At 39.4% G+C, this 25,372-nt stretch overlaps 1 pseudogene; it reads left to right on the forward strand.

Annotated features, from left to right (window-relative positions):
• Nucleotides 1-96: 96 nt before the first annotated feature.
• On the forward strand, nt 97-22,578 carry LOC121152135 (annotated as a pseudogene).
• Nucleotides 22,579-25,372: the final 2,794 nt, after the last annotated feature.

The following is a 25,372-nucleotide window of genomic DNA, read 5'->3' on the forward strand; positions in this document are numbered from 1 at the left end:
GTGTACAATAGGTTGGACTAGGTCTTGACTCCTACTGAACCACGTGAAAGCTGTGTAGGTGTGGCTGGGCTGCAACACCCAATAATAAGAACCAAAATGAGTGTGGGCTGGTTAAGCAAGGCCAAGTTCCTGCTAGGACAAGAGGTAAACAAAGCCAACCTGGCTGAAGGACCCGCAGATGTGCACAAGATCTGCCACTGGGAAGAGGTATGACAGAAGCAACTCCTTTGTAGGAATGTAGTCCATGCAAGTTAGCACAAGAACCAAGTCAAAGAGCAGCCCTGACTATGCCAGCTTACAGTACCCATTGGCATACATGTGGTTCAGGTCTGGGGACAAACCTGGATGGGCCAGTTCATAACATCCACTGGCATATCTGAGAACCAGGACAGGATGCAGGAGGTGCCGGGTCAGGCCACAGCATCAGCCAGTTCACACTGGGGCAATACAATAGAGGATGCTGAGGTGAGGTGAGCCATGCCAACCCTGGGTCACTGGATGCTGGGTTCATGAGACCCAGGGGTAGAGGATCTGGTGGGACTTGGTTCACCTGGCCTGGGTTCTGGGGCCTGCTTGTGGGTACCAGGTTTTTGAGCCCCAAGGGTGGGGGATCAGAGGGGTTCAGTTCCCCTTTCTCTGGTCCCTTGGTACACCTGCAAGGTGGGTGCTGGGTTCGTGAGCCCTGGGGTGGGGGATCCAGCAAGGCTCAAATCACCTGACCCTGGTCCTTGGTCCTGACCTACAGAGAAAAAGCTGTGTAATGGATGCAGACCCTGATGCACATGTAGAATAAGGCAGCTTATTTGATACCGTTACAGAGGAAGGAGTACAGAACGAATTGGACCCCAGAAAATAATGACAGCAAAAATCTGGGTGAATGGAAACTTGAGGTCAACTATGTCAGCCAATGGACACTGGGAGGTTGCCTCACCCTTGGATAGGTAAAAATCGACAGCATTGTAGAATTGTCTGAACTACTTGATCAGAACCTTTAGAACATGCACTATAGTGGGACCCTGGGTTGATATTGGGTGGTGGTTCCTCGTGTCTGTGTACTGGGGCATTTGGGAGGCTGGCTGTGGCTTCCTCCTTTCGCTCTCCACTTACCCCAGAGACAAGAAAAAAAGAATTAGGAAACAATGATTTTACCCACTTTTCCCTGACCCTGAATCCTTCTCACCTGGTCAACTCTGTAATCACTAGCAAAGAGATAAAATAAATGAAAAAGAGAAGTGAGAAGGGGGTTAAAAGAAAGGAGAAAAGATTTCCAGGAAGCATTAGACTGGCGTTGAAGAAGCAGAAGAAAAATATAGTTGTTTCTCTGCATCTGCAGTTCTGTATCCACGGATTTAATAAATGGTGGATTGAGGGAACTAAAATGCATTGCATCTGGATTGGATGCATAAAGAATTTTTGTGTGCTAATATTCCCCCAATAATACTGTACAACAATTATTTATGTAGCATTTAATTAGAAGTAATCTAGAACTGTCTTTAATGTATAGATGATACACAAATACTATGACATTTTAAGGAAAGTGCTTGAGCATCTGTGGGTTTTGGCATCCTTGGGAAGTCTGGAATCAATCCCCCGGGAATACCAAGGAAAGAGTATGTGTTGTTTTTACCAGACTGGAGACATGATTCGCCAGGCTAGGTCTGGTCCAGAAATCTATCAAGTGAGGACCCAGTGGCAAGTTATGAAACAGCAAGATTCTAAGTAAGTAAGCTGCATTGTGCGCAAGAGGGGACCTGATCTCAGCCTACGTGTATCTTTCTGCATTTGGAAGAGCTTGGGAGCCACAAGAATTTTTCTGTGGTTGCAGAGAGTATGTAAATCTGGGACAGTGGATAGCTCAGCAATAATTTATGACGCCAGATGACCTCAGCATGACCTTGGTCAAGAGGGGCATGCCCCAGTAAGCTGCAGGATGAAGAGAGTTAGAAATTAAGTTTATTTATTGAAACCTGGATTATCGCACACACCTGAATCGGTAGACAGAGATTAATGCCTACTGTAACCGCATTTCCTGGGGCCAAACATCTCAGATCGTTATGTGCTCATGAGGAGCCATAGTTTTACTTAATTGCATTTGTTCATTTACTGTAATTTGATAGTATTTCCTTTGAGCACACATTTAAATGATTATTCAACTAAAATGATTTTTTCAGAGTTAGCCTGGCAAAGGGGCTTTGGAATCAGAAGCTGCCATGGCCTATGATTCCTTATCACGTGATTTTCATTTGAATTTCAATATGACTTAGCAAAAAAATCAGAGCAGCTTTGTTATGTGTATTTAACAATCATAGAGGTATGTGCAGAAATGTTTCTTAAAAACATGAAAAGAACTGTAAAGTGCCACTGAGCTCAAATCATAGGATACTGGGTGTTAAATTTCTGAGGGGTAGTCCAGAATTGCTCCCTGAATATTTGCATAAGAATATCTGAGATTTGTATCACTATTAATGAGGAATCTTCAAAAAGATCATGAAATTAAAAGGCATTTATTTAGGTGCAAGAATGTTTGAAATCTGTGTCTTTTTTTTTTCATAATGTATACTTTACGCACTTTACGTACTTTAATTTGGGAAGACTAATTTCACACTGAACTTGGAGTTACTTTGAGCGGATGTTAGAGGAGGGTAGGGACTTTGTTGGCCGTGTTCGCAGAGCCAAGACCTTGGTTCTAGAAGGCTGGAATCCTTTTCTATGCGAATGTACCCTTCTATCAAGTCCTCCGGCTATTGGTTTGGTTTGAGATCTGGAGTCGTGCTGGTTTCGGAATGGGCCACTTTTTTTCCTGTGTAGTTGCATTTTGAATAGTATTTGGGAATTGATTTTATTTATGCAGATCACACTGCTGCATAGGACACGGCCAGCCCTTGTTCATTTCTCAATAGCAGCCCGTGACACATTCAGAGATGTGGTTGGCACTGGCGAGGTCTGTGAGTGGGAGTGGCCAAAAATCTTACGCGGTTTCAGTCCAATCAGATGCGCGGCTTCCGTGGAGCCCATCCTGATACAGGTCTTCCTCCTCATGTCTGGGCTGCTGCTGTGTGGGGAGCCGGTGCTGTTGCCGTCGGTCAAGCGATGTTTATCATGGGGGGTTTGAAATACTGCTTCCGTTTGTCTCGAGAGTGTCGTTATTACTCCTGCGGGAGATTGACCGTCTTCCAGCAGGCACTGCTCAGCAGGGCTGTTCGCAGCACACACCGTGGGGTGGATGCAAGGTCACTTCGTCGGTATAACTTTGTAGCCGATCAATACATCGACCCCCAACCCCCGGCCCCAACTTTCTGAGTCCAGTAAAAGTTGTTCCCAAGGCAAGTGAAGGCCTGTCAGGAAGTCCTCTTTTGTGCAGGAAAACATTAAGATTCTCTTTGTCACCAGTGTGAAGGAAGACAGTGAATGCTTCCTTAGTCCGCTATTTGCGTCAGTTGTGCAATTAAGGATCTTGACCTGACCTGGGAAACTGGGTTAATTTGGAATCCCTGTGCCTCCTTATTCTTGTGTTTTGCATTAATTTTGCTTTTTCTTAATACAATCAGTCTGCATCACATTCTAAATTTAATATAATATTGGGGCAACATAGAGATTTCTGTCTTTTCCTATGTTTTCTTTCCTTCAACTGCTACATTAAAGCAGGTGTTTATTCCTCTAACATTGTCTTCAACTGCCTTGGATGATAACATCACAAAGTAGATGATCCAATAATATTTCATACTTTAATTCTTTGCAGGGAGCTGGTGGCCAGTGAAAAAGAAATCCCTGTTTAAGATGCAGTGGTCTTGGGAGATGCCTGTGTGGGCAGCCATTTCTGTTCTGACAGAACAGGTGTGCAAGAAGTATTGGGTGGGGAAGAGGAGGTGTGTAAGGGCACGCTGCACACTGCTCCTGTAAGGAAATGACATTGCAGTCCCGTGGCTTGATTCAGTGAAGAACTGTCTCTTACTATCTTGCAGAAACCTGTGCTTTATAGAGCAACTCTGTGTGGAGGCTGGCAGGGTCATTTCCTTTTGGGAGTTAGAAAAGAACCTGGAATTTGTGACCCATGGTAATATTTACCCATGGAAGCTATAATAGAATAAGTATCCTGCCTTGAAGCGTGGATGCCATCTCTCTTGGTTAACATCTTTTTTTAAAAAGAAAATTTGATTTTTTTTGTTTTTGAGTCAGAGTGAGTGAGTGAGCTCTCACTTGCTGTTTCACTATTCAGGTGGGCCACGCAAATGTCGGGAGCTGGGGTCTCAGCCTGGTGGGAGGAATCCAATTGCTGCCTCCCTGCATATGCATTAGCAGCAAGTTGGAATTAGAAACCAGAGTTCCAGACAGACCCAGGTATTCCAGTGTGGACATGTTGCATCCTAAGCAATAGCTTAACCGCTTGAGTAATTGCTCCTGCGGTCTCCTCCATCAAGGGCCATACTGCCAGTGTGGCACTGGCAGGAGGGGTGTCCACCTTGCATCTGAGGTCAGCCACCCTGAGAGCTTCTGCCATGGGCTCATGTGAGAGTGGAGAACAAATACAACAGAGAGCAACATTTTGTGCAATTCTTTGTCTTTCATGCATTTTACTTCTACTACATGGGAGGGTAGAATTTTGGAAAGTAGAATTTTAGAAAGCAACCTCTGATTCCTCCAGTTCATTTAGGAGCCATCTGGAATAGCCCTTCAGGTCAAGAGGGTGCTCTGCTTCTCCAGTCTCTGAGAACTGCTCCTTAGGAGTAAACACACACACATTCCAAATCACCTCTGTCATTGGTACTAAATTAACTTTTAAACCTTGTAAATTCCTGAAACAGCTATTAGCAAGATCCTGGGTGGCAGGATGCTGAGCCATGTGCTTGGAACTGATTAAGTAGAAATTACATTTGTTGTAATATTTAATACATGCATTAATTGAGGTGACAGTGGTTCCAAATGTTCCTCTGTTACAATGGAATCCGAGTCACCTAACTCTCGGATGAAAGGTCCCCAGGGCCCATCCATCTCAGACCACCAAGTCAGAGTTGCCTTGATTGAAAGAGGAGATTCTTTTCTTGAACAAGTATTTAGATACACAATCTGGTTTGGGGCTCACTGCTGATACGGAAGTTTAACGATCTGCTAGCTGTATTCTAGTGTTCTCATGTGATATGGTATTTGACACATCACCTCACCTTTCTGGCCTCAGTTTGGTCATCTGTCGAAGGAATTGAATGTATTTCCTTTAAAGAAATGTTATTCAGAGTTACAACATAAGAGTAGGTTAAAGTAGGACACTCTGGTTGAAGTAATGGTCAGGTTGTCCTTTTTTACTCAAAATGGTCCGTAGACTTCAAAAGAATTCTAGAGCTTTCTGGGATGCGGTCTGACACTGTAAGGGAGTGATCACTTAGAGCTGTTCCCCGCCCGAGTCCTGGTAGTCTGAACTGTGGCCATAAGGAGTGAGATGTGTCCTGTGCTCTGTCTTTTTTCTCATTGTCAATCTCTCTCTCTGTTGCTGTCCACCTGTTTATATCTGTTATTGTTGTTGTAGTTTTATCTCTATTTCCAGCTTTTCTCCCTTCCTCTCTCTGATTTCTCATTCCTTGCTACTGCCCTTCCTTTTTCCCTCTTTCTTCTACAAGAGATAAATGCCAAAAACATACACTTCTTTCCAAATTCTCAGGTGGAACAGAGAGCTTTAGGAGGAGACTTTCTGAAATCAATTTAAAGGTACACAGTTATTCTGCCCATAGTTTTCTTTCTTCTACTTCCCTTCTTTCCCAGCTTCCCTTTTCACTCCTTGTTCCTTCCTCCATTTCTTTTTTAATCTTTAATGGAATCTTCAAATTTATATCAGGAAGTTTTGACGTTGAATTTATCAACTTAAATACTGTGATATTCCCTAACATGTTTGACCAGAGTCCTGGCAAGCAAATCAGGCAATAGGATAAAGTTGTATGATTTGTGGTATACATGGTACAGTGGGCTTTAGTTTTATTACTGCACTGAAAAACTCAGATAGTTCCTGAAATCCAGATGTTTCGATTAGGTGATGCCAAGTATTATTATATTAGAACAATATGAGATCAGGCAACAGAACTCCTTTAGGAGTAACAAGCCTTAATTAGATCCCAGAATTGTCCTGGTTTAACAAAGGACTGGCTTGTACAGGTCTTAATTTACAGCATTTAACAATTTCATTTTAAAAAGAAAGTCATTCTTTCCAATATAGAAAGCAGTCACAACTAACATGTAACTTCCAGGTTGCTTAATATTTTTGCTCCTAAATACTACAACACATTGTTCCCAAGAACAAAGATTCTGAAACTATAGTCACAAAGATTGCAATATGTTATAATGATAAGATTTAGGAAAGTTAATATTAAGATAATATGGATTAGATATATGCATTATAGATTCAGTATTCACCAGTTACTATTCATTAATAATGGTATGAATATGGATTTTTGTCGCTGTCCTACAGTGATGGGCTTAGTGCATGGAGCCGATAATAACACGTGTGGACTCTGACTGATGGTTGAAAGCCAAAGTTTATTAGTGGCACCGGACTTTATGCACTGAGGGTCATATAAGGTAAGGGAGAAGTTGTTGAGCTTATCAACAAAACCCATCAACTGTTACTATACTTTTGTTGGGAACTCTTGTATATTCTACAAAGTGTTCTCATTCACATGCTGTCCACTCAGCTGTTCTCATACAAATGACATCCATTTAGCTATAGGAATGGTACACACTCAGTTGTTTTCCTGCAAATATTATCCTATCAATTATAATCCTGTGCTCGCTGACCTTCTAGGGTCATAATGTCCTTCTACAGATTTTCACAGTATTTTTGAGTTTAGATATGATAGCCCTATTGTGGTATGAATAAAGTATTATAATATTTATGGATATATGTAACTTTTGAGTGGCATAGATTTTTTTAAAAAAGATGTATTTAGTTTAATTTGCAAGGCAGATTTATAGAGAGAAGGAGAGGCAGACAATGGCTGGTGGTAGGCCAGTGTGAAATCAAGATCTAGGAGCTTCTTCTGCGTCTCCATGGGTACAGGCCTCAATAACTTGGCCATCCTTTGCTGCTTCCCCAGGACATAAACAGGGAGCTGGCTGGGAAGTGGAGTATCCAGAGCATAAATCAACTGGTACCCATATGAGTTATGAGCACTGCGATGTGGAGGATTACCCTATTGAGCCACCATGCCAGCCCAGGGGTATAGATTCTTTTAGAATTATTAAAAAAAATGCTATTTATTTCCATATTACTTGAAAGGGAGATAGAAGAGAAGAGAGGAGAGAAATCTTCCAACCTGTTGCTTTCTACAGTCTCATATCAGCTGGACTTGGTCTAGGCTGAAGTCAGGAGACCATCTGGGTCTCCCATGTGGGTGGCAGGGGCACAAGTGCTTGAATCATCACGTGCTGCCTTGTGGACTGCAGAGTTTTAGGAAGCTGGATCAGAAATAGAGCCAGGTCTTAACTCAGACAATTTAATATGGAATGTGGGTATCCTAAGCAGTGCCTTTAAAATATTTAAGAAAGATTTATTTATTTATATGAAAGGCAGAGTGATAGGGGAGAGATGGGGGAAATAGAGTGCCCTTCCATTCATTGGTTCATTCCCCAAATGCCGATGACAGCAGGGCCCATGCCAGGCTGAAGCTAGGAACTAAGAACTCCATCTGGATCTTCCACATAAATGGCAAGAATCCAAGTATTTGGGTCACCACTCACTGTCTCCTAGAGGCATTAACAGGAAGCTGGAATGGATGTGAAAGCAGTTGGGACTTCAGTCATCTCATATGAGATATGGGCAGCCCAAAGGCTGCTTTAATCCTTCGCACTACAATGCCTGCCTCACAAATGATGTCTTAATGACTTCCATATGCCGACCCCTGTCCCAGGTAGTATATTAGATCTCATGATCTAGTGGGACTCATGGAAGTAGGCAGAAAACCACAAACAGCACCACATGTTGTTGAGAAAACCACCAAGTAACAGGAAACGGGTGGGTCCTATTCAGAGGTATGGGGAGAACAGGAGGACGTGGTTTGCAGAGGTTGAGTTAGGACATGTTTTGTTGTGTAAAAATCAGGTGGAGACTTTTCTGTGGACATGTGGACTTGAAGATCTGGAGAGATCAGAGTGAATTCTGCAGTTCATGAACTCTTAGAGTAGAAGCTGGAACTCTTGGAGAGGATACTTTCTGTAAAGACAGATAAATATAAGCAATTGAGAACAGAAAATTGGGAAGAAGATGAAGATTTAGAAATCCCTAACACATAGTTTCATTTAGCACTACTTTTTAATCAAATATTTTAATGAAATTATTTGTTTATTAGGCCATTGCAATTCATGTCTTGCTATTATGAAATCTCTTTAGTCTACCTTCTACTTTAGAGGTTTTAAAGAAAACGGTGTGCGTATAACTTTAAATAGGAAGTTAAAAACAGTGGCCTTTTTCTGTTGAAATTATGATCTGAATCATTCTTATTTGGGAAGCTTTATGGCTAAAATAGGTAACAGCTTGTAGATTGGCTCTCACTATTCTATTAATTGGACCACTGGCATGTTTATGTTCTGAGACCTATTTTAGAACTATTAGATTTGCCAGATGAAAAACACAAAGACCAGTTCAACCTGGGAGATAATCAATTTTTCATGCTCATTATCATTTAGATGAGTCTCTTATAAGGAAATGGTTTCAGCATGACGCATTTTAATGCTGAATAACACCTCATTCCTCTAGGTAGCAAAGAGAAAACTTATATACTTCCAGTGAAAATGTTAGGATCTTAAATTTCAAAGTAAAGAAAGAAGATCAAGAGGAAATTTATGGAAATGAAATGAGAGCCAAAACACTGGTGATGTTCGTTGCCTCAAATCGTTCTACTTTGGTCGATTTTTATGGGTGTTTCACCTTTGACTTTCTTTGTATGTCTTCTGGCTGTTCTGAGGATAAAGAAAAATGCTGAAAGTTTAGGAACTTTATTAAAATTTGTTATGTTTTGGTGTTATTTGGAACCATTTCAAGACTTCATATGGAAAAAAAAGACCCCTCTTATTTCTGTGCAAAATTAAAAATGAGAACAGAGGTCCGATTACAGTGATTTCAGGTTTTGGTCAGTGGTTCAACATGGAGCAGTCTCACAAATGACTTCAGAAACCCAGTTATGAGTCTTGCAATTCTGGTTCTTTGATGAGTCATGCTTTTTCAAGAATCAATTTACTAATGATAAGTAGATATTATACTTAAAATGGAACTATTCCAAGTTACTTTCCTCTATTTTTCATTCTGAAATTTAAAAAAAAATGTATTTATTTGAAATCTCTACAGAAAAATGGAGAAGATGAGGGAGAAGGTGAGAGAGACTTTCTCATCTAATGTTTACCTGCCCAGATGATCAAAACAGCAGCAAATGGGCCATGCCAAACCAGGAACCAGGAGCTTCTTCCAGCTCTTCTCCGTGACTAAGAGGGCCAAAGCACTTCACCCATCTTTCACTGGTTTCCCCAGGAGGAGGTTAGTGGAGAGCTGAATTGGAAGTGGAGCAGCGGGGGCTCACACTGGTGCCCATATAGGATGGCTAGCATTACAGGTGGAAGCTTTACCCATTATGCCAAAATGTCAGCACCTGATTCTGCAATATTTATGAGTGATATTATATAGCATGAACTCATTTTCAAAGGAATATTATGGAAAAGTTTACCTATTGTTTGTTCATTTTTTTTTTTTTGCCAGTTTTTGAGAGAGTTAGGGCTAGGATAAGTCTCCCAAGGACTGGTTTATCCCTCAAATGTACATGATAGGCTGGGATAAACCAGGCTGAAGCCCAGAGCAGGGAGCTCAGTCTGAGTCTCCACATGGGTGTCAGGAATCCAAGCCCACATCAGCCATCAACTGCTGCTTCCCCATTAGTACGAAGGCAGGTTACAAGTGGAGCCAAGACTGAAACTAGGAACTCTGGTTGTTTTAACTGCTGAGTCAAATGCTTACTTGTTTATTAGTACTTTTAAAAATATCTTTTGGCTGTTAGCTGTGGCTTTGGAGCCTACAAGCATGAATTCATGTTGCCTACCTTATTGTAAACTTATATTGTTTTTTCTCTCGTTACCAAGCTGAGTGTGTGACATGGTTTACAACTCACACATCCATGTCAGATGCATAGGAAGATGTCAGAAATGGAATTAAAAGATATGCTTGCTTTGGTGCACATTTTTTGCAACCCAAGAATAATTTTTTAGTATACATTTCCATTTACGCACTTTTTTTCTTCTCCAGTTCTTGTTAATTTTTTCTGTGAGGTGGGGGATATCAAAGGATTATTTATTAAGTAAACAATTATGTGTATTCACTGAGTTGTGAGGAAAGCAAATCATTCACACTGCATTTATTCTGCCTTGTCAGATTTCATTTCTCTTATATGTCAGCCATTGATAATTTCTACCAAAAACCTCAAAAAAAAAATCCCCCAAAAACATCAACAACAACAACAAAACCCTTCACATTTCTATGATGCATCAGTCAGTTCTCCAGTTCAGGAAAAAGACTACTATCTGCTTCTCAGATTTCCATTTTTTTCTTTCCTTACTGAGCAAATTCTCCATGAGGTTTAAAATGACTATTCCACAGTAAGCAAATTTAGGTGTTCCTCCCATCTAAGCCAACTTGCTTCTTCCAGCAGTCTCACATCTCAGCCCACTTTATGGGTTAAGCTTGAAACAGAGACCTTTAGCACCTGGAACAATGTCCTCAGTCCATTTTTTTTTGATTTTTACATTATTATCATCCATGATATGGTTTTTGTAGGTATAGGTATTCCTCTCTCACTTTTCCTTCCTCCTTCTCCATTCTCCACTCCACGCCACACCATTTTCCCCCATATTATTACAACAGAAAGGTCCTTCAGCTGTGCTTACAAGCCCAACATTATGCTATTAAGTGTATCCTGGCATTGTAGATATAGGAAGGCATATGTAACAGTTTCGTTGAGAATCCTTTTTTCAGGAGTAGAGATGCCCCCTACAAAATATCTTCACTTCCTGGTATGCTAGTCTCCATTATACAGTTTATTTGTGAGAATATGTGTATATATATGTTTAGCTAATTTTTTGACTTTTTTTGCATGAATGTTGCTTTTTAACAGAGAAAATATATGAGATTTGTTCTTTTGGAATTGGCTAATTTCACCTCATGCACTTTTTGGGTGGCACCCCTTACATGTCCATACAAGGGAAATATGTTTTAGAAATGTAATGACTAAACAGGGAAACAAGACATACTGCTGTCTGCTCTCGAGATCAGATTGCAAATTCATTTTTAAGTATAGAAACTTTATATTCGTTTCCACATAAAAGCCTCTGGCAATGATAAGCGTGATTTCCAAGATTTTCCCTAGCACCAGAAGAGCTCCAACTAATGTGCCCAGCTTCAGTTTCAACGTTGCTCATTAGACCAACAATGCAAACCAGCTGTCCCCTGGTGTTTGGAGAAGAAAGATCCAATTAACTGGCCGTCTTCCACCTGGTTCCAGATTTAGCCAACTCCTTATGAGCCTGTAGGAGCAGCCAGTTTGCATGAATTTTAGTCATTAAGTGCAAGCCAGGGGGTGAGGGGAGCCAGGCAGAATATGCATTTCGCTCAACTGCTGAGGGCAGAATGGTGGGGCAGCAGCAGGGGAGGGGTGTGGAGAGGGAAAGGTTCCCTAGGGCTTGGCCATCTGAAAAGGCAGCATTGAATAAATTAGAGAGATGAGTTTATTGGCATTAAAGCTGTTCCTTACTGTGTGTATGTTGATACGAGGGCCAGAAATAGGTGATATGCTTATGGATGTAAATATAGAACCATTTTGGGATGCAATTCCTTTGTTTAGATTTTTTTCTTTAGTAATAGATATGTTTAAAGCACGAGCCTTTATTTATATTAGAATAAATCATATACCTGTATCAAAATACTCATATTTCACTGGAATGCATTACTCAGGCTGTCTTGTGGATTTGTCAAAAATATAATGATTAACTCTGATATGGAAGCACTGACGAGAGCCAATAAATCATCGTAATTCCATCTTTAGGAGTGAAGCACATAGTTGGTATCAGGCCATTTAGGCCTTGGAATAAAACATTTAATGAGATGACTCCTAGAAATGTCTCAGGCCTATGCATTTCTGGAATAGTATCACATTCTCAATAGAGCCATCAATAACACAATCATTTCTCAACACTTGAGACCGAAAAACCTGTTGTATTACACTTTCCCATCTCTTCAAAATCACATTTTTAAAATCCATTTTGTTGCAAGATGACCAGTCTCATTTGATTTATCAGCTGCGGCCTCGGAGGAAATACGGGAGGCTTGGATTTGAAGCCAGGAAACAGATATGCCAGCTGGAAGCAGATGCTTCCTGCATTTCGAGCAGTTTCCAGTACATGCCTTACACGGTGTCGGTTTACAGGTTTGAAGTCATGTGTGGAAAACAATCACTGATTTGGCAGCCTGAGTGTGATGTCTCTGTTCTTCAAAGGCTTAGAGTTAGGATAACGTAGTCAATGGTGTCTCTAAGAAAGCATATAAATGGATGCTTATTTAGTAGAAATCTTCTTACTATGTCTTTGCCTTTAAGACTTATTTATTTGAAAAGCAAAGAGAGAAATACAGAGATAGGGAGAAAGAATGAATCTTCCTTCTGCTGCTTCTTTCCCCAAAATGTTGCAATGATGGGCTGGGCCAGGTTGAAGCCAGTATCCTGGAACTCCATTCAGGTCTCCTACTGGAATGAAGAGACCCAAACATTTGGGCCGTCTTATGTTGCTTTCTTAGGTGCATAAGAAGGGCCTATATCAGACATGTCAGCAGCAAAGCAGCTGGGCCCTGAATCAGCATTCACATGGGTTGCCTGTGTCACAGGTGTTGCATTAACCTACTGCCCTTGTGCTCTCCCCACCTCCTTTCTTATTATGTCTACATTTAAAACTTTTTTTTGTTTTTCATTTCCATTTCTCAGATCATCAGAAAACCTTTAAGTGACCTCATTTCAGATAGGTCTTTGGCTCGTGTCTCCTCACTGTTTGTAATATTGCACTACATTTTTGAAAACCATCTCAACGTTCTATGCTGTGAGTTGCAACCTATAACACACAGGAGATAGAGTTCTTCATGAAGTGTGCTCAGTGGAATTTTCTTATGGGATTTGGGAGTGGTATGTTTTAATCCCCATAATCTTTCAAAGTTGACTATCTATATCCTATCCATTGCTGCAAACAAATAAATAACTTGATGTCTTTGAATTTTAGTGACCTTAAATAAAAAAATTGAAGAGCGGATAAAGCTCACTACACTACAATCAAAGTTCAAAGGTCTAAACATTTTTCTTCTAGAAGTTGCTTATTTGCTATGGTAAATTGTTTAGCCAACACTTGATTTGGCTGGGTTTGATCAGTATCAAATTTTGGTAATTCTCAAATATGAGGTTACTAAGTTCTTGGTGGTTGGATGGCTGTTTGACTTACCAGTTAAGCTGCTGGTTTGAATGCCTACATTCCTTATTGGAGTGCTTGGGTCTGAGTTCCAGCTTTGCTTTTCCCAATTCCAGCTATGTGCCAATGCACGCCCTGGGAGGCAGTAGATAATGGCTCAAGTAGTTGAGTTCTTGTCATCCAGGTAGGATACCTGAGTTCCTTGCCTGGCTGTTGAATCTGGCATGGCCCAGTCCACCATTGTGGATATTTGGGAGTGCACCAGAGTATAGGGGTATGGACCTCTTTTTGTCTCTCTGCCTCTTAAAGAAATACAATGAAATAAATAAAATTTTAAAGTAGTTCACGGAAAGTAGAATTAAGGAAGAATGTGCATTTTTGTGAGGTTTGAAGACCCCTTGTACATGTCCCTCTCCATCCTTATCACCAAGCCTGCGTTTTCTGCAGATGCTCTCATCACATGATTTAGTGACTTCAGTGCTTCGGCTGCCCTTTCTCACTGCTCTGCTCTGGTCCTGGTTCTATGGAGTCAGCTCTTCTATGGTTTTGTATTATTTCTTATTTCTTTTATGTTCATATCTCTACTCATCTTCATATCCACTCTGGGCCCCCAATAAAAATTATTCTAAAACTTGGGCCTCGAGGCCTAACGTGTTCTTTGTTGTAATAGTTCCTTTAATGTTTTAATAACTCTAGCTTACTCTTGTTGATTAAATTGTATCTGCGTGTTGCCACAGTCCAATATTTTTGTCATTTAATTCACGGTGATTGAAACTTACTGTTGATTTTCTGTATCTTCCATTCTGCAGCCACAGATTCAACCAAATAGCACTGTTCCTGTTGTTTTTAGTATTTGTTTATACTCCAGTGGAACTGTGATCTTTCTGCTTTTTACTTGTTGAATGTTATGGTTACTGGTGAATTAAGCCTGTGATTTCAGTGTAAATTGCAATTATGTCCTTTCAGGAACTGAAGAAGAGTAGGAATGGAAGAAGGGAAGAATATTGGAATAAGAAGGTATGTGTGGGGAGAGATAAGGTTATCATTTTGAAACTGTACCTAAGAAGTACATGAAATCTGTTTCATATTAATTTTTTTGAAAATTGTATCTGTACAGATATATATATTTATATATTCTTGTCATCACACCCCAAATGTGTTGTTGTAAATATTAAAATAATCTGGAGACGATTTCAAGTATCCAGGACGGTTAGGTTGCATACAATTACTCTATACTGTCTCTGATGGGATAAACATTTGGGCATTTTGGTTTCCTGTAGGTTCTTGGGACCAATGCCCAACAGGTACCACAGGACAATTTGTCCTCCTACCAGGCCTGATTTCTGGTTAGCTGCCATAGGCAGAAACCAAGCATTTTGGAACAAAACTTTGCTAGTGCATTCTGTGTGTAAGGCAGCAGGGGTCAAAGCTGAAGCTGAAGCACTAGAGGTCATTAGGAACGGCTGTCAGTAGCCAGAGAAGGACCAAGAGCCACCAGTACCAGGTGTCTGAGAAGGGAAGCTCTATGTGAGTAACACTGTATTGACGAGGTCCAAGGTGGGAAAGACCAGAGCCTCAGGCAGTGCAGATTCCTAAGGTAACTGGCCACATGCTGTGGGCACTTTGTCTCTGTGGGCACTTGGTCCATCCAGCTGAAGACCTCCAGGCTAGGACAATGCTTGGGCAGAAAACCAAAACCCACAGGTGAATGAGGTTGATATTAAATATGATTCTTCAAATGAATAAAAAACACCCACGGGACAGATATTAAATCATTTTTGTCTAAGAGGAACTTTTTGGCCTTCCTGATTTCAAAAGGCTCTTTTATTTTCTTTTCTTTTCTCAATAGAAATTGTCCCATCTTCAAACCCTTGTTCATGATGCACAGGTCACTTAGTCATAAAAATGATGCCTCACCAGAGTTCTAAAATTCCTTAGTTCACTTCACCTGCCTATTATTGTCCCATTCTCACTTGCTGCTTACTAAAAACTGCTAGAGAAAGTCACAACATTATGCTAAGTAAACTCTCACTTATTACTGGCAGGATAAAGACTAGATTACTTTGTAAGGTCTACAGGACCCCTTGGGAGCCAGCCCAGCCTAATATCCCTCTCTCCTCTTCGCCTCTGTTCTTTTGATTTCTGAAACACATTACTTTCCTTGCTAGCTACAGGTGAAGGCTTAGAACAATTTCTCCTTCCTTCCCTCCCTCCCTCACTTCCTTCCTTCCTTGCACCTGCATGGATGTTAGCTTTTATATGTTATGTTACTATGAAGTTTAACAAGAGTTGTTTTTTTTTTCTTCTTATTGAGTGCAAGATTTCTGAAAGTAGTTTGGATCACAGGAGTAAAATATGGAAATTACATCTCAGAAAGAAGCTGTCTTTTACGTTTCAGATTGGCACTTGGTTTGCACAGCAATCATCGAGCAGCTTTGACCCAGTGTCCTGCGGGTGATCTGACTTGCCTCAGTTGTTGTGGAACTCTCAGATGAACTGATCCCCGAGTCTGTTTCCCTCTTTCTCTAGTTATGGTTGACACTTTTCTTATAAAATGTATCTGATCATCTGAGCTATGACATAATTTGCTTTTATTATATAAATTGTTCTTTAAAAAGAAGACAGGTTAGCCACAGAATTGGTATCACTGCAGAAATTGATGGCTTTTTCTTAAAAATCCTATAATATGAGACATTGGAAAATGAGTAGATTTTTTTGACATGTTATATTTTTAACTCAAAAGTTGTTACATTTTCAGCAGAGTATTTAAAATTTCCATGTAGAATTAGAAAATACTAGATATTGAAGACAGCTTTAAAAATAAATACAGTGAATATCTTTTAAATCACACATTTCCTTGGTCATTGACCTGCAGAAGTTTCTTAAAATATCTCTCAGTAATCAGCAGCAACCTCCAAAGGGTGCAGAATGAATATCAACTCTAAACCCAGTGTTTTTTTTTAAAGATGTAATTGCTTTAACTTGAAAGGAAGATTTTGCAGAGAGATGAAAGACAAAGAATGAGAGAGATCTTTCATCTGCTGGTTCACTCTCCAAATGGCTCCCTTGGCCAGAGCTGGGCCAATTTGAAGCCAAGAGCCTGGAGCCTCTTTGGGTCTCCCATATGGGTGCAGGGGTGCAAGGACTTGGGCCACCTTCAGCTGTTTTCCTAGGCACATTAACATAGAAATGGATCAGAAGTGGATCAGGAGAGAATCAAGATGGTGGAATAGGGTACGGACACGTTTAAACAGATGGAAAAACATTAGCCAGTGTGAAGCAGAGAGGGCACATTCCAAGAAATAAGAGAGGACAGAATGACCACAGAGGGGTACCTGGACTGACAGATACAAGAAAGCAATGGACACAACACTGTGGCAGTGATCAAAACCCCAGCATCATTCAAGCAGCAGTGGTCTGAACTGTACCAGCAGCTGGAACTCCACCTGCAACAAAGTGGGAAGGGACATTCACCAGGAGCTCAGGAGGTGAACCCAGACAAAGAACCACCGTCCTGCTGGGCTGTTTGATTTGGCCAGAGCAGAGACAGAGTGGCAGGTCCCAGATGGGCAGTGAGGGAACAGAGTGGATTTCACAGCCCAGTCCATTCCCTAGCACTGAATTGGGTACTATTTTGTGTAGGGAGGCAAAGGCTATGGGGCAGTACTGCTCATGCACTGAGCTGGGAGTGAATTCATTTCTGACTCAGTGAACTGCAACAATGTGGCATCCTACAGGTTCCACCCAAGATAGGTTCCAGTAGCCCTCAGGCTTGATGGCCAGCAGATTAAGAACTCTAGTAGTGGTACATTAGGCACCATTTCTTACAGTGTGGCAAAGGGTTTAAGGCTGCAAGGACAACTGTGAGTTACAAATGTGCTGAGCTGGGAGCAAACTCTCTGAGCTTCCCACAGGGAAAGTAATACCTACTTTGGCATCGTATGGGTCAAAATACATCAGTGTGGCCCTCAGACCTAATGGAAATTCCAGGGCCTATGGACCTGTATCATAAAATGATAATAATAATAAAAGGGAGTAAAATAAATAAACAAGAAATGGAGCAGCCAGGGCTTGAACCAGTGTCATTATTGAATGCTGCACCATAGGCAAAGGCTTAAGTTGCACTTTGGCTCCACTAAATCTGGTCTTAGGAGGCTTTTGTACTTAAGTGACAAGATGGACTGTTGTTTTGGGCCCTGGTCACCTCTGATCCTAATCCTACCTAGGTAAAAATCATCAACGGGGCTAAGGCACTGTGACTTCTTTTAGACCATCCAGACAGACGGATTGTGGAATTCCCAGAACATCTCAGGGTCAGGGCTGCTCTTCTTAGTTTTTCTATCCTCAGGCTGTAACTGACCTATGGATGCTCCAGCCCAGAGGCAAGGGGCAGCTCTTTCTCTTGGAGTAAGGATGCTGTGGGTCTTTATCTTCCTTCACAGTTGGTGGTCATGTAGGGTACACAACCACTGTGGAAGTCAGTATGGAGAGTGCTAAGAGAACTGAAAATTGATCTACTTTTTGGCCCAGCTATCCCACTTTTGAGAATATATCTACAGGAAGTGAAATCTGTATATGAGAAAGTGGCCTGCAATCCTATATTGATAGCAGCACAATCTACAAGAGCAAAGACATGGAAACAACCCAGATGTCCTTCCTCAAAGGAATAGATAAAGAAACTCTGGTACATCTATTCTATTACGCAACTGTATTTGTGTTCGGGGATGATTACAGGTTGGTGTTAATGATTCCCAGATTATAGGGCCAGCAGTGAGAGGATGAAATATGTAGGCCAGGGGCTTGGTTCTCACTGCACTACCATCAACTGCTAAGCAATTCTAAGGAATTGAAAATTTCCATATTCTAATCAAGTCCTTGAAGACTTTTTTTTTTTTGCTAAGAGATAATAGAAGATATTTTGTTTAAGTTTGCTAGGTTGATTCCTGACAAGTGCACTTTATGCATATGGTATGGGAACTTGCTTTTGCAGTCTTGTCCTATATTTCTGAGTGTTGAAGATGACCTGCCTTGCATGTAAATAGCTCATGAACTGAAACAGAAGTATTTAAAAAAATCTACACTCCATTAATTTTCACAGATATCCAAACCTTTAATAACCTTGAGCAATTTTTGCAATTTTTATGAATTTTTGAATAGAATATTATGTATTTTTGTAAAACAATTGTGAAGCAATACAAATAGTTTGTAATCCTCCACATCTGTCTCCTGTTGTTAATGTCTTGTATTAGACTGATATATTTGTCCTACTCTATAAACCTCAAGCTGTTTCCCCTCATTAATATTTCATTAACATAAGGTGTTTATCACAATTAATGAACCACATCCAGACTCTCTTATTTTTTTTTAAATAATCCATGTCTATCTCTTCCATTCTAGGAACTTTCACTCTATGTTCAGAGTGAGGCTTTATTTACTTAGCTCCTACACATGAGAGAGAACATGTGCTATTTGCTTTTCCATGTCTGACTTAACAACACTCAGCATAATGTCTTCCAGTTTCATCAATTACGCTGTCAAACTCAGGGTTTCATTCTTTTTTCATGACTAAATGATATTCCATTATGCATGTATATTACATTTTCTTTATGCGTTCATCTGATAATGATTGTATGTTTTGGCTGTTGTGGATAGTGTAGCAATAAACACAGGACAGACATCTCTTTGATACAGTGATTTTATGTCTTTTGAATCTGTAATGGGATTGTTAGTTGATATAGCAGTTCTATTTCTATGTTTTTAAAGACCTCTCCATATTGTTTTCCATGGTGGCTGCACAAAATTACGTTTCTAATGACAGTCTGTAAGAGTTACTTTGCCCATTGTTTATATCCTCGCCAAAATAAATTTTAGTGACTCTACACAGTGCACCTGTGTTAATCTGGTCACTTGAGGTTCTAATCTTTGAGAACCTGGCACAATTAAAGACCCACTCTGACCATAACCAGCCTTGTTGAACAATCAGAGGTGGTAGTTCTGCTAGTTGGCTCTGCGAGTTGGCTAGTTGACTGCTAGTTGACTCTGGCCAAACAGAAGTAACTACTGGAAGCATCTTCCTTGGAATAAGCCTTTATCTGTCCCTCATGATTTCCTTTCATTCAAGCTATCCTGATTTAGCATCATATTGAGTGCTGGTGCTTTAGTAGGCACTGGAATCCAAAGATGAAGAGGTTCTGGATGGACCTCGAAGCATTTACGGTCTGCTGGAGGTCTGGGTAACATGTGCTGATGGCTGTGGTTAGGACAGACACATCAGGCTAGAAGCATATTCTCTGACTGCCATGCACTTTATATGCCTCAGAATGTTGTATGCATCATTTATAAATTCTGAATCAGGAATTATAATAACATAGCACAATCTACTCATATCATTGTGTCTTGCCAAGATTTGGTAAAGTCAGGTGTATGAAAGAGCACTTTCATTCTGCAAGTTTAGATATCTAAGCATGATATCCTGTGACAGCTGACATAACACCCACCCCTTTAATTGTTCTGTCTTTTCTATAGAAAAGGAACAGGCATTGTTTGCTTTTCTTAAATCTGGATGATCAGAGAGTCCCAAGAGTTCTCCAGTGAGGACTCCTGAGGGTGAGTGCATTCCGTTGCAAAACCATGACATCGAAGGGTGGTGGGTAACATTCTTTATCTGCCTGGAGTGCTTTTCACTGTGGCTGCAATAGTTTACGTTATCACCAAACTGTTTTCCAAACTGTTTGAGCCCTTTTATATCCATGCTGCAATTTTAGAGGGTTTCAATTGTTACCTCCTTGTCAACAGTTATTTCCAGACCTTTTAATTTTAGTGATAGGAGTGTGGATATGATTATGTTCAGTTTGGTTTTTATTTCCCATTTTTTGAAGACTAATGATGTTGGGTTCTCATGAACTTATTGTCCTTGGTAGTATTTAATTTAGCAATCTTTGATTTTGCTTTCTCTGTATTAAGAGAATTTAAAAGTAGATAAAATGAATAAATGGTAAAATTTAAAGTAATGTGGAGAAGTTTGTGATAAAAATTATGTGAATCCCATCCACACTTGCTTTGGTTTTCCTATCTTTTTCTAAAGGCAAGCATTATAAGCTTGTGCAATGTATTTTATTGTGTAAATATTTTTAATACTTATAGACATGGCATATTTTTAATACTTAAAGCTCTAACTTATGTAGGTGATTTCTTTTTAACTTTTTACCTATATACAATATGCAGAAAAGGGTACAACATTTACAGTTTGAGGAATTTTCAAATCAAACCTATCTCTATAAGCAATATCCAGATAGAACATTATCAGCACCCCAATGTTTCATTCCAGTTATTCCTCAACACTTTATCATGATTTTAGCAGAATACATTCTGCTCCCATTTTTGTGCTCCAAGTAGAATCTCTGTATACACCCTTGTGTGTCTAGCTCCATTACTGAACAGTTTGTGTAACTCTTCATTCCCATTGGCATTCCGTATTACACTGTAAAGATATACCATTTTTTCCTCTTTTCATTGCTGATGGGCAGCTGTCTGTTACCATGTATTTGCACATATATTATCCACACATTCATGAACATCATATGCAGTTGGGTGTATCTACAGCAGAATTTTTTGTGTGATGGATAATGGGGATAATCTGTTACTGGATGCTACCAAGTACCTCTCACAGACCTTGGTGCCAGTTTGTATTCTCACAGAGTCCTGCTTGCTGTGGGTTTTCAATTATCCCAATAATTTTTAAAAACCCAATAATTTGAATTTTAAAAATTTTGCTCTTAGTTTTTGCATTGTGAATTTAGTTTGTATTTGCTTCATGACTAATGATACTGGTAACCTTGTTGTATGCTTACTGGCCACATGAATACCGTCTTTTGTGAATTAGTTATTCAAGTCTGCTGCCCAGTTTTTAAAAATTAGGTTGTTTGTCCTTTTAATATTAATGTGTAAAAGTTCTTTATACTCATTATTCTAAGTGTGAATATTCTGTCAGTTATGTACACTGTGAATATCTCAGTATATGAATTGTTCTTTGCTCTTAACTGTTTTACCATGAATAAAAATCAACCACCATTTTTGTGTAACTATATATAATTTTTCAAATTTTATGTTTCAGTGCTCTATGTTTTCTCTAGAAAGTTTTTTTTTTCTCGAAGATAGCGATGTTTGCTCTAAAAGCTTGTTTTTTTTTTTTTAACATTTTCTAGTTGGCACTGACATTTTCTTTACTTTCTTAACAAGATTTATTTAATATTATTGAAATGGCAGACCCATAGAGAGGAGAGGCCGAGGGAAACCTCTTCCATTCCCCAAATGTCTGCAATGGCTGGAGCTAAGCCAGTTTGAGTCCAGGAACCAGGAGCTTCTTCCAGGTCTCCTATGTGGGTGCAGGGTCCTATGACTTTAGCTCATCCTTCAATGCCCTCCTAAGCCATAAACAGTGAACTGGATGGGAAATGGAGGAGCTGGGACATGAACTGATGCCCCCAAGAGATCCTGACCTTGGAGGTGGAGGATTAGCCAATTGAGCCATCATGCCAGGTGCAAATTTGGAATTAATATTTTATTGACTTCATAACAGTAATTAAAAAGTACTCCCAGAAGGCCTCTGGAAATGATGCCGAGGATAGAAGGAGCAGGTGATGGAGTGGGGTATGGGCGGGAGCCTACTCAGGGGCTGTGTGGTTAGTGGGACCTGGCTGCAGTAGTTGTGGGGCTGTGGAGAAAGTAGTAAAGTTTCAAAGTGTCTGTGGAAGCAAAGAATTTTCTAAGAGCATAATAAATGAAGAGAAAACTTATGGTGGAGGCCCTAATGCCATATGTGCCAAGTTGATGTCTTCTGATGGTCATGAATTTATTGTGAAACAAACATGGCTAGCATTAGGAACGATTAAAGCCATGTTGAGTGGCCTGGATCGGTTTACTAAAAACAAAACCAATGACGTGACTTTTAGAGAGATCTCTTCACAAGCATGACCAAGAATATATATGTATCTTACCCACAAGATTGGCTATAGTAACAGTTGTTCTGAGATTCCCGAATTCCCAACTTCATGCCAAATTGCATTGGAACTGCTGATGGCTACAGATGTTCTAGATTGTAAAACCTATTTATCATAAACTGTTAACTTTTCCAGTATTTAGTATTTGTAGTTCAGTTATAGCTTTTCATATTTAGCTTGTCATCTGTATACAGTTGAACTATGAAGTTCATGGCAAAACAAATATCTTCTGTTCCTTATTTCAGCAATCTAAATTGAAGCTTATTAGCTAGAGCAACAAATTGAGGTTATTTTCATGAATAAATAAGCATATGCCAATTCAGAGATGGTTTTACCTTATCCTTTGGTGCACTGATCATGCAGTTATTGTTGAACTTCGGCATAAGTGAACGTTTTCTACAGATAAAATAATGGGGCTAAATATTTTTCTATTCTTATTGTTTTTAAAAAGCCTATTCTTAGAGTTGTGAATAGCATTACTTGAGTTATGCAAACAGTTGCATTATAAAAATGTGACATACACTTGACCAAATTTTTATAACTGATTTTTATAACTCATAGAAGAGTTGGAATGTCTTGTGTGTTTTGATAAATTGCTGTATTATTTAAGTGTATCTTGTCTGTTTATTGCTACAATTTGAGAACATTACTTAAAAATAATATAAGAAGGTTTTTAAGAGCAATAAATATTCACCTACAGCCAGATGGTTAACAAGTAAACTATAAGACTTAGAGATCTTGTACATTGTGTATCATGGTGAATTTTTCCAATTTTAATATGTGCTTCTGAATTGCCCATGTGCTATGAGAAATCTAAAGTACTATATTTCCGTCATTTATAAAGCTCCCTTTGTGAATATTTTTGTTCTTTCTTTGCAGTCCCTTGGGATTACACTTTTGATTGCTTAAATGTTTCAAAAATTCATCACGAACTTTACCCAAATCTTAAAAGCTAGAATTTCCTGATCTATTTCAGTCTTCTGCCAGCCAGTAAGAATGCTGTAAAATACTAAAAGCACGTGGGGAGATAAAGTGTACGTGTGTGTGTGTGTATAAGATATATAAATGAGATATATATGTATATTTACACATTATTTATATACTTAGGAAGAGTACTTGATTTATCTTATTACTTTATAAAGTAATCCCAATGAATGTAATACCCATAATCAGTGAGTTTTCTACTGAAGAAAACCTCATTGGGAAGTGATTTAACTTTCCTAAGAGGCAGATAAAAAGAGCATATGATGAATCATGAAGAAGAAAATTTGCATAGACATCAGAAAAGAGGAACTGAAGTTGGATTTAGCATTGTCTGTAACTTTGATGTAGAACAAAGCTACCTTTAGAAGATCTATAGGAACCTGGCGTGGTAGTCTTGCTGCTAAAGTCCTTGCCTTGCATGATCCAGGATCCCATATGGCCACTGGTTCATATACTAGCTGCTCCACTTCCCATTCAGCTCCCTGCCTGTGGCCTGGGAAAGCAGTCGAGGACAGCCCAACGCCTTGGGACCCTGCACCTGCTTGGTAGATCCAGAAGAGGCTCCTGGCTTCAGATTGGCTCTGCCCTGACCCACAGCTGCTTAGGGAGTGAATTAATGGATGGAATTTCTTCCTTTCTCTTTCTCTCCTCTTCTCTATGTATCTGACTTTTCATATAAATACATAAATCAATAACTCTTACAAAAAAAGATCTGTAAAGTGTTGAGCTTATTTCTTCCAAACTAGCTTAATATGGACTGATTATTCCTGGAAGCTGCAAAAACCACAAGCAAGTCATTTTTCCTTTTAGAAAACATATGTACTATGCTGTCTGGCTTATTGAAAACAGTTAAATATCATTTGCATATATTCAGTAGCTTCTTAAGACATACTGGTATATGTTTTAGTGTAGATTATCAAGTTGAAAAATTTTATTATGCTCCTTGGTAGCAAATGATGCCAGTTAGAAGCTTCCATAATGACTTCAAAGGTAAAGATGATAGCTAGAAAGAAAGCTTAGGTTTTGTTATTTTGTGTGTGAGATCCAGAAATAACGATCAGTTGCAGACATTAAAATGAAACTGAAGCCGCGATTAGACAAGCCTGTGTATCTTCCAGCAAGTGGCACTTGTATGGATGAGAAAGATATGGATGGGGAACAAAGAGGATGCATCTCTGTTTTGGTTTTCTTTATAAAAAATTTGTAAAAGTTGACATTTTCATCCCTAAATGTGTGGAAGAATTCACTAGTGAAAACTGGTGTAGGCTTAGGCAGACCTGTGTGTGTGTGTGTGTGTGTGTGTGTGTGTGTGTGTGTGTGTGTGCGTGTGTGAAAGCTTTAAATAATGGACCCAGCTTTCAAACGAACATCTTACTGTTTTCCTTCAGACAACTTTGATAAATCTTATTTTTTGAGGACGTTCTTCCCACCTTCATCAAATTGTTGAATTTTTTGGCTTCAGTCTTATCCTTTTCGTGCCCATGGACTCTCTCATGCTCTTCCTTTATGATATCAGTAACTTATGATATAAATTTTCTTCTTTAATGGTCTCAGGGTTTTTAATTTTGTTAATATTTTCTTTTTTGTGTGTTTTTTTTTTTGGTTAATATTATCAAAGACATAGCGTAAGCCTTGAAAATATCTAATTTTCACATTTATTTCTAATTTTGTACAAATTAATTTCTGCCTTTCCCTTCATTATTTCTTCACTTTTACTTTCCTTAAGTTTGATTTGCTCCCGGATGATCTGTATACATGTTACTTAATCTCTAAAACAAAACTACATATGAAAATTTATTAAATGCTACAACAAAATTTAGAAGCAAGAATGCAATTTCTGTTTTTTTTTTTTTTTAAAATCACTGCTGGAAAGTCTCAAGAAACTTTTTCTCAATGTGAAAGTATTTCACACTTTTCAAAAAATGTAC

This window comes from Ochotona curzoniae, unplaced genomic scaffold (assembly GCF_017591425.1).
Source record: "Ochotona curzoniae isolate NIBS_2020 unplaced genomic scaffold, NIBS_Ocur_1.0 contig_2364, whole genome shotgun sequence".
Taxonomy (NCBI): Eukaryota; Metazoa; Chordata; class Mammalia; order Lagomorpha; family Ochotonidae; genus Ochotona; species Ochotona curzoniae.